Source organism: Bidens hawaiensis, unplaced genomic scaffold (genome assembly GCF_021521415.1).
Source record: "Bidens hawaiensis isolate Kalapana, Puna unplaced genomic scaffold, B.hawaiensis_p1.1 tig00011762_1, whole genome shotgun sequence".
NCBI lineage: Eukaryota > Viridiplantae > Streptophyta > Magnoliopsida > Asterales > Asteraceae > Bidens > Bidens hawaiensis.
The window spans coordinates 412,954-422,538 of NW_027491932.1; the positions used below are offsets into that span (position 1 = coordinate 412,954).

Below are 9,585 nucleotides of genomic sequence, written 5' to 3' on the forward strand. Positions count from 1 at the left end.
GAACCTTGTCAAACCAACGTGTGGTACTTTCTCCTTTCTATGAAAACGAACCTTGTAAAGCCAATGTGGGCTTTCTCCTTTTTGCACAGAATATGATAAGCAAAAGCAAGAAAAGTAGTAGATGAAATACTTTATAAGTTTACACCCAATGCAAATATGCCACCTAACTACAAAGATTTTAAATGATGGGGATACCTACCAAGAGAACCCCAAAGTTCCCCTAAACAAATTGGAATTTGAATAAAGCTACTTTAAGTACCGCAAACAGTAGGAGGCGAAACCTTAAACACGATACGACCATGTCCGGGCGTTTACCTTATAACGCTTCTTCCTAGTCTTCCTCAATTTGGTTGTCCGTCATTTGACCTACAAAAATTAATAATCACAAATCTTTCTAATTTTTTTTTTGTTAATATGTATCAAGTAAAATGAATTTATGAAAATGCTATATTATGATAAGTAAAGATTCACAAGTTTCCTCAAAAAAGTAGGCAAACAACCAAACAATATCTTGTTTTATACAAAATTCACAATTTCAGTCTAGTTCATCCAATAACTATGCAACATATTCAATACAACATCATCAAACAAACATAATCATCAAATCAACAATTATCAAACTATTCATCTGTGTATAACGAAAAAAAAGCTAATAGCAAACTTTGAATATAAAAAGGTGTAATAACAAAAACATACATATATGCATCATATCATAATCAAAAGCATCATAATCAATAATTATTCAAACAATATGAAAAAAAGAAAAGAAAATAAAATTCCTAGCGAACGTGCAAAACAGAAACAACGATTTCAGGTTTTAGCTTCCTAATTGTTAATTGAAACGCAAATTTATGAGATTTAGGGTTTAAAAACACAATTGAAGATAAATAACCCTAAATCAATGACTTGTAAAGGACACATATATCAGAAACGACCACCACTTTTAATCTGTGTGCCACTGAACTTTAGTATATGTATTCCTTAAATTATTGCAAAAATAAAAGAAAAAAAAAACTCAAATCAAGCAAACATATTAGTCTATTACACATTAAGTTTGCCATGAACTGAAAAACATTGATTCATAACTTATAATGGTTTGTAATAAGATGTAACAACATTGAACATTAATTATTCAGACCAATAACTTATAATGGTTTGCCATGACAGGACACAAGCCACACCATATCATTTTCTACAGGTATGAGAACTCCTTTTCCTCTTAAAGTTACTCACTAAACAATAATCACTATTATTTCTAAAGCAAATAAGACAGATGGTGTAAGTGAGGGACAATTTAACGAGGTTTTACTGGGTGAAATGGACAACATTTGTAAGGTAGGTTTATTACGTTTTTTTGTGTCTATATTATATTTATAAAATTTATGGTCAATGAAACATGATGGTTGTTTGTTCAGGAATGCATTTCACTGGAGGCGGATTATATGTTACCTGCCATGTTTATTGTGGTGCAAAGAGGCATCACATCTTACCCTCCTCAGACCCTACCATAGCTTTGCTATTGGTGGGATATACTGAGTACGATGATGATGATGATGATGATTAATTTAATTCGATCAAAAGAGGGTTTCCTTGGATCGGTAATAACTCAACTTCTAAAGTGTGTTAGGTAACATGAGAGAAGGTATTGGCTCTAAAGCATCTTGGTATAGTTTTAATTTCAGTTTTTTGATGTTTAGTATTGGCTCCAAAGCATCTTGGTATAGTTTTAATTTCAGTTTTTTGATGTTTATTATTGGCACCACCATCTTGCTAGATAATAAAATATGTCCAAGAGTATTTTAGAATGGTATTACACAATTGAAAAAAAAATGAATAGTAACATTACACAATTGAAGTGTTACAAGTCCGGCCACCACACAACTTTCTAGTGTACAACTCACATTCTTTATAAAAATTCCACCACAGTTGAAGTAAATCTGTACTTTTGTATACATACGTTCGCAACGTACACATATGTTGGTGTTACATGTATAAATCTCAATTCTAGTTAAGCTATTTGGTGTTACCAGAGGTAACAATTACTACAGATAACTATAGCCAAAAAAACACAAAAAAAAAAGTAATAACAGATTCCAAAGTTGGCCCTTATTTATTGTCTTCCTTCCGCAAGAATTAGCAACCACACTAAACGCTGTACCTAACAAAGTGAAAAAAAAAACAGGGTTAACTTTTTAAAGTCAAATAAATTGGTTTGCTTTTACGTATTCACTTCTGCCACCACTTGAAGTGCTTAACTTACAATCGTAATTATGCCAGCCAATCCGTTGACCATCCAGATCATAAACAACAACCTTGTCTTTTAAAACAAGAGCTGCATAGTTCATAATAACAATAAAAGTTTAAAATCTTTTAGGAAAAAAATAGTTAAAAATTGAAATTGTTGGAAAACAAGAGGTGTATGTATACCTCCTAAAATGGTAAGGCCTTGACCTCTCATTTCCTGAAGACCTAAGCACCACTTTGTACTATCATACTACAACAACAGCACAAAAAGTATCAAAACACATAACATATTTTTAACTTTGATTAATACTAATTATATTGAAATTATTACATCTTCTAACTCCGGTATGAGATAATCTTGGGGTGTTAAAACCAGAGAAGCCCCACCACCAAAGGTCAAGTTCACTTGAGGAAATATCGTCATTGTTCTGAAAATCATAATTAAAGATTGATTAATATAAGTTAAACAAACATATATATACTGAGAAAATAGTGAAAACCTGTTGACGGGGACCATATAACAATGTTCCCCATTTGATATAACAGGCTTGGCGTATGGTGAAACAGACCGTGTAATCTGCAGCAACAATTAAAAGCGGTTGGTTTTCCATAATAATTTATTAAGATTCGAAAACTTGGATTTGGAACTTACAAAATCAAGAAGAGGTTCAAAGGCCTCTTCTGTGATGTACGCAAGGGCAGTTCCGGAATCAATTACGGTTCCTCCTCGGCTTCCTGTTTTCGCAAACACGGATGGATCGATGGGTAACCTTTGGCCATTCACGGAAATGCTCAGCAGATTTACGTTGTATTGCGGCCTAGAATATTTATTGTGTAAGCAAGCATGTCTAATTATAAATTATATAAATGCCATTAATGATCATTAATTTTAACACAAAAAGACAACTTACTGTGAAGGGATAAGCGGTGTATAGACCAAATCTGGGTCGTTTAAATGAGCAAGAACCAAAACACCACCACCCGTCCAACTTCCAACAAGACAATGAGAAAATTCATTCAGCACTGCCCCTTGTGAAGCAAGTTGGGAAATGATAGACGAGCCTTGTGGACCGAACCCAAATATCCCGTCAACCGCTCTAGCAGATTTGGTTAAATACCTGGTCTGATTCATGCTACATCTATATTTTTCACAATGAAATCAAAAACTAGTTAGTTAATTACCATTAACAGACAATTATGGCAAAAGTGTAAGTAACTCACCCGAATACAATCGATGCTGAAGCATTTGATGATGTTGAATTTAAAGACACCGCGTCTAGATGCATCTGATCCGACACGTAATACCCTGATGTTGTGCTACCATCAAGATACTCAAACATGTAAGTGCACTGTTTGTTTGAAGCAGCAGAACATGTGGAATTTCCTAACGAACATCTTCTGTCGGAGCACTCGATCAATAAAGACGTTGATGATCTTGAAGGGTCATAAGGCTGTAGTTCTAGATCTATTGGAATCTGTTGATTTAAAAAAACAACAACAATATTACATGTAAATGAACTTTTATTGGATCATATACGTTGGTTAATAACATAACATGAAAACCAGGTGAAGAGGTAGGTCCCAGCAGAGCCCAGTTGGACCCGCAGGACTCACCTTGAAGAGAGACGTCTGCGCAGAAACCAACTGGATCCGCAGGACCCACCATGCTCAGAGACGTGACGTCCTTACGCGCAGTACGCAAGCTGTTCCCGCAGGAAATGCCTCCCAATGGTGAAGTACTCCGCCTGTTCCCGCAGCTGCGGATACAAGCCATCAGGGAAGGCCACCCGCGCAGCAAGGCTACACGCACAAGGCACTTAGCTCTCAATAATTCAGTAGTCACCTGAAGGAATGAGCAAAGCCGGGAACAATCCCGCACAAAGGCGGGAGGGGGAATACTCCCACCCAAATAAGCCAGTCCGTACGATACTGGAGGATCTTTTGTACTGTACCTGATGAGGTATGGGCAAAAGATCTGACCAGAGATACGACAGCTCATTGACAACAGTATGGCGAGCAGCATGCTCTTGTACTGTATGTCACTATTAGCCGCTGCCTACTCACCAACTCCTGTCATACCACGTGCATAGCCGGCAGTTGGTGGAAAAGGAATAGTACACAGCAGGCCTGGTCACTGTCAGCCGCTGCCTACCCACCAACTACCAGCATGACACGTGCGTAGGCCACAGTTTGTAGAACAGGAATACTATTCAGCCGGCTATACCTTCTTGGAAACCTACCTTCGGCTATAAATACCCCAAATGGTATGATCATCTAATCTCATCTTGTATCTTACATCTTATACCTGATATCTGCTCTAGCAATCTCTTAATATACACTTATATTCAAGAGCAATCTAGTCTGATTCTCACGCCGGAGGGTGGTCACAAGGAGGTACCCCCCCTTCTCAGTGACGAGCTCACGGTGTCTGTTTTGCAGGTTATCAGAAGAACCATCTTTGCTGGGTCTAACCCCTCGTGGGAAGCATCTATTTAACCCCCAGATTATCCGTAATCTGCCCGGGGTCCATTAGTGTTTCTTCATTGGCGCCATCCGTGCATAAAAGCTAGAACTTCATTTCTTTTCAGTTTTTTCAAACCTCTGGAAAGATGGTTAAAGAAACTCCGGTAACCACAACCCCAGCTACTGGGGGGAATACCGGCGACTACACAGTTTTTACGAACACTACCCCGGTTACCCAAGCCGGGGCAAGTGCAGTAAATTTTACGAACACTACCCCAGTTACCCAAGCTGGGGCAAGTGCAGTAAATAATCGCTCACTGGGATTCACCGATACCCAGTTAGAGAGACAACGAACGAGGCTCCCCCGCCAAACACTCGATGAAGTTAAAGCGTGGGCGGAAGCACGTCAAAAAGAATTCCAAGCTGAGTTGGATGAACGCTTATGTTTACTCCAACAGGCTGATGAATTCGTAGAGTACTTTGACGATGATTCGGAGGAATCCGATAGTGACGCAAACCCTCGTCATAGGGCGAAAGGGAAGCGTAAGGAAATGGACTCCCAACCGAGAAGGCATTTTGGAGAAACCTTCAAACCAAAAAACGCGGGTGGAAACCCACGTGACTTCTCCAAAACATTTACACCAACTGCTGCAAAGGCGGGAACGTCCAAATTTGCAAGGGACATTGCGGAAGCAATCGTCCCGAAAAGTGCCAAACAGATGTCCAACATCGGCACTTACGATGGTATATCTGATCCAGACGATCATTTGAACAGGTTCATAGCGGGGGCAACCGTCAGTAGTTGGACGGAACCTACGTGGTGTTACATGTTCCAAATGACGCTTGTTGGGCCAGCTAGAGCGTGGTTCGATCGTCTACCGGTCAACCACATCTACGACTGGGCAGACTTCCAACAGAAGTTTAGCCAACACTTCAGCCAACAAAGAAAGTATACCGAAGAGCAATGGACAATCCTCAAATGCATTCGAGAGGAAGATGAATCTTTGCCAGACTTCATCACTCGCTTCAACTCAAAGAAGCTAAGTCTGGGTAATATTAGCGAAGATCATGTTCGCGCTGCTTTTATCCAGGGCGCGAACGACCCAGAGCTCATCCGCACCTTAACGGGTAAAGATGGCATGTCATCCACATGGGATGCCATCATGACAGCAGCTAAACACTTTGCGGAAACGGAGAAGCAACTGGGTAGAGATCTCCCCCAGAGCACAAACCTCTACACCCAGAAAACAACGTCCTTACCGCCCGACTAAACAAAAAGCGGAAGCTAGGCATTTGGCAGTCAAGGGTAAACTTTGACACCTCATCCGGCTTGCAACATCGGTTAGGCGGAAGGGATAACGTATAGTCGAACCAGAACTCCAGTTGGACGCCACTCACCAAAAGCGTCACCGAGATATTCGCCACTGAGGAGCTCCCATGGCCAAAGGCTCCAATAATCCGACATCGTCACAATGCTGATCGGAGCAAATACTGTGACTTTCACAGGACAAAAGGCCACAACACTGAAGAATGCACAGACGTAAAGGACATGGTCGAAGCATTTGTCAGAGATGGGACGCTCGCGCACCTCGTGGCGCAATGAACGCTGAGTAGGCTGATGCGTGTAGAACCCCAGTTGGGGAAAACACGAATAAAATTGCAGCTTCAATGTTGGAGACTACATACTGCGTAAACAACGAGATCCCGAACCAGGTGCATATCGGCTCGATGGCACTCCCATCCCAACAACATGGAAGGGAGCTCAATTACACAGTTTGCATGTAGATCAATTCCAAATTTGTAAAGGAAAGGCCCAGAGCCACTTCTAATGGAAATGATTCTCCTTAGAACATCGACGCTGATGATTTTACATTTATACTTTATGAACTTTCCACACGGATATGCCGGTCTTCACCGCATAATTACGTGGAAAGTCGTTGCGTGGGGAAGGCGGCAAAACCCGCATAAACCCAAAAAACGGCAAACCTTCACGCATGTCAGTTAAAGGTAAAGTTCAGTCATCCCACTAAATGAAAGTGCCGGTCCTAACCGCACGAATCATGATAGAGGAAACTGAACACTAACCTATTAACAACCGCGCGTCGAACGGTTAATTTACTCAACACTAATATGCCGGTTTTCACCGCATAATTACGTGGAAAGTCGTTGCATGGGGAAGGCGGCAAAACCCGCATAAACCCAAAAAACGGCAAACCTTCACGCAGGTCAGTCATAGGTAAACTTTGGTCATCCAACTAAATGGAAGTGCCAGTCCTAACCGCACAAATCATGAGAGGAAACCGAACCTATTGACAACCGCGCGTCGAACGGTTAACTTATTCAAAATACTTTAGAAAATTTCTAACAGAAGGATGAGGAAAACCTCCACGCAGGTTAGATGTAGGTAAAGTTTAGCCATCCTACTAAGTGCAAGTGACGGTCCTACCCGCACAATCACGAAAGAGGAAGCAAAACTTCAACCTATTATCTATCACGTTCAAAGGTTAACTTATTCTAAACACTTAGAAAATTTCTAAAAAGATGAGGAAAACCTACACGCAGGTCAGATATAGGTAAAGTTTAGCCATCCTACTAAGTGCAAGTGACGGTCCTACCCGCACAATCACGAAGGAGGAAGCAAAACTTCAACCTATTATCTACCACGTTCAAAGGTTAACTTATTCTAAACACTTGGAAAATTGCTAATTTAAACTAAAGTATGCATGAGCAAGTCATATAACGTTTATAAAGCAAGTCATCTAGTGAAAGTAGCGGTCCTACCCGCACAAAGATTTATATTTCATAATATTCATTACAAGAATGGCCGGGTAACTACCCGCCTACAAGAATATAAATCTATACAAGCTAAACCTATCCTAACAGTGGGAAGGGATCTTCAGGATCAAGCTTCAGGACCACTTCCACTTGAACCAGCACCATCAGTAGAGCGTGGCGGTTCAAGGAAAGCTTTAAGGATAGCTAGCCCATCATCAGCAGCAGCAACTTCGTTCACCTTCTCCACCACCGGATGCGGGAAGGCGGCATACTGATTCACTGCTTGGTCATAAACAGCTTCAGTATCCACATCATACAAAGGGAAGTTGGAAGGCGGGATGCCTTTCTCAACGAACCCTAGACCAAGCAGGAAGCCGGCCTTTTCCCCATCCTCATGAGAAGCGTTGAGGGCTGCGCTCATGGCATCGTCGTATGATGTGTCCGTGAAGACTCGATGCACAACCTACAAAAAAAATATACAAGTATCAAAACCTTTTCTATTTACAAAGAAAAGCGTGAAGACAGTATGAAGCTAAGCTTACCTGAGACAACGCTTCTCGAAGAAGCCATTCCTTGGCAACCAGAGCCTCCTGGAGGGCAGCTTGAGCTTGGTTACGGGCGCGTTCGGCTTCACTTTTGTTGAGGTTGGCAAGCAACACTTCTTTAGCCGCAGCCTCTTCAACGCCCTTTAGCTTCCGCTCAGTATGATCAAGCACCCCCCTCTGGTCCAAGATCTCTTGGAGCTTCTTGGCGTCTTCCATCGCCAAGGCATCATGAGCCTGTTGGAGCGCCTCTAGTTTGGCTCTAAGTTCCTCATTCTCGAGGCGTAGAGGTTCAGCAACAGCTTCAGCCTTGGTGGTCCTCTCAGTTGCGTTCCGTGCAGTGTCCTTAGCCAGCCGAAGCTGTTCGTTAACAGCTTGGGCAGCCTTGGAACGGGCCTCGAGACGGGCCTGAACTTCAACCTCGAGGGCCTTGAAGGCCTTCTCCTTTTCCGCAGCCACTGCGGTAAGCCTCTTTTTCTCCTCCCGGACAGCCCGCGCCTGAGCTACTTCTTGGATGCGAGCTGCTTTTAACTTGTCGTTTTCACGACAAAGCAGCTCGACGCGCGGCTGCATCCGGGCCAGGAGAATCCGCAGCTCATTGTGTGCCTACCCTCCTGGTAGCTAGCCATTGCTTCCCCTAACGCACCGCTGGGAGCTGCGTGACGAGCCCACTCCACGCACTCCACAGGCGTGCGAAGGGTTGTTCCTCGGTGGATGTTCCATCGTGGAACATACACTTCATTGGAATCCGACACTGCAAAAAACAAAAAGCAGTTAGGAAAAGATGATATAAAAAAAAAAGGCCAAAAGAACCCTACGCATTTGTAGGGTCGACAACAGGCCGATAGCCGCCAAACCCATCACCTGAACCCAAGGGAAATCCATCCAAGAGGTCAGGCAGATGGGAAGGAGGCAGAGGTTGGCGAGAAGCCCCAAGCATACCTGAAGGGTCGGCCGTAGCTGCCGACGTAGGAGGAGGCATGGTGAAGGCCGCCGCGGTAGTAGAAACCAACGGAGGTGAACTCACCGTAGGTGAACTCAGAACCGTGGTCGCCGCTGCGGAGTCCGCAGAAAAAGTAACCGCCGGCTCAGTGAAAGATTCAGTAAATATGGCACTGACAGCCGCGGTGATGTCATCACAGTTGGAACAGTTGGCTCAACTGGCTGAGCAACTGAACCAACTGAAGCAGGCGCAGCCGCCTGGGTCGTCGCCTCAGGTAGGCTGACCAAGCCTACCGTCATGGGTCCGGAGGTACTCCTCCCCGCTCCACCCTGGAATGCGGTAGCATCCACGCCTGCACAAGAAAGATAAGTATTAATGATGGAAAGCTATGAAGTCAAATAAAGGAAGTTTGTACTTACGGGTTTTCTTGAGCCTAAAAGTGCGGACAGGCGGGGACGAACCCGATGGAGCCGGCCTCTTTACGCCGCTCACCGTCGTCATCTTGGGCTCTCCGGAGGTGACAGTCGTCGCAGCCTCCGGAGCAGTGGCCTTATCACCACCAGGGTTCCCCGCGACCTCCTCGCTCTCGGTCTCTGAATCAGACCGAGGCACCGGATC

At 43.2% G+C, this 9,585-nt stretch overlaps 1 long non-coding RNA gene across 1 annotated transcript; it reads right to left on the reverse strand.

The window, feature by feature from the left end:
- Positions 1-1,702: 1,702 nt before the first annotated feature.
- LOC143538924 (uncharacterized) lies at positions 1,703-3,070 on the reverse strand. The gene is made up of 3 exons (XR_013136338.1): positions 2,897-3,070; positions 2,745-2,821; positions 1,703-2,672 (listed from the first exon to the last, which is right to left on the reverse strand). It is a non-coding gene; the product is annotated as an uncharacterized LOC143538924 (long non-coding RNA).
- Between the last annotated feature and the right edge of the window lie 6,515 nt (positions 3,071-9,585).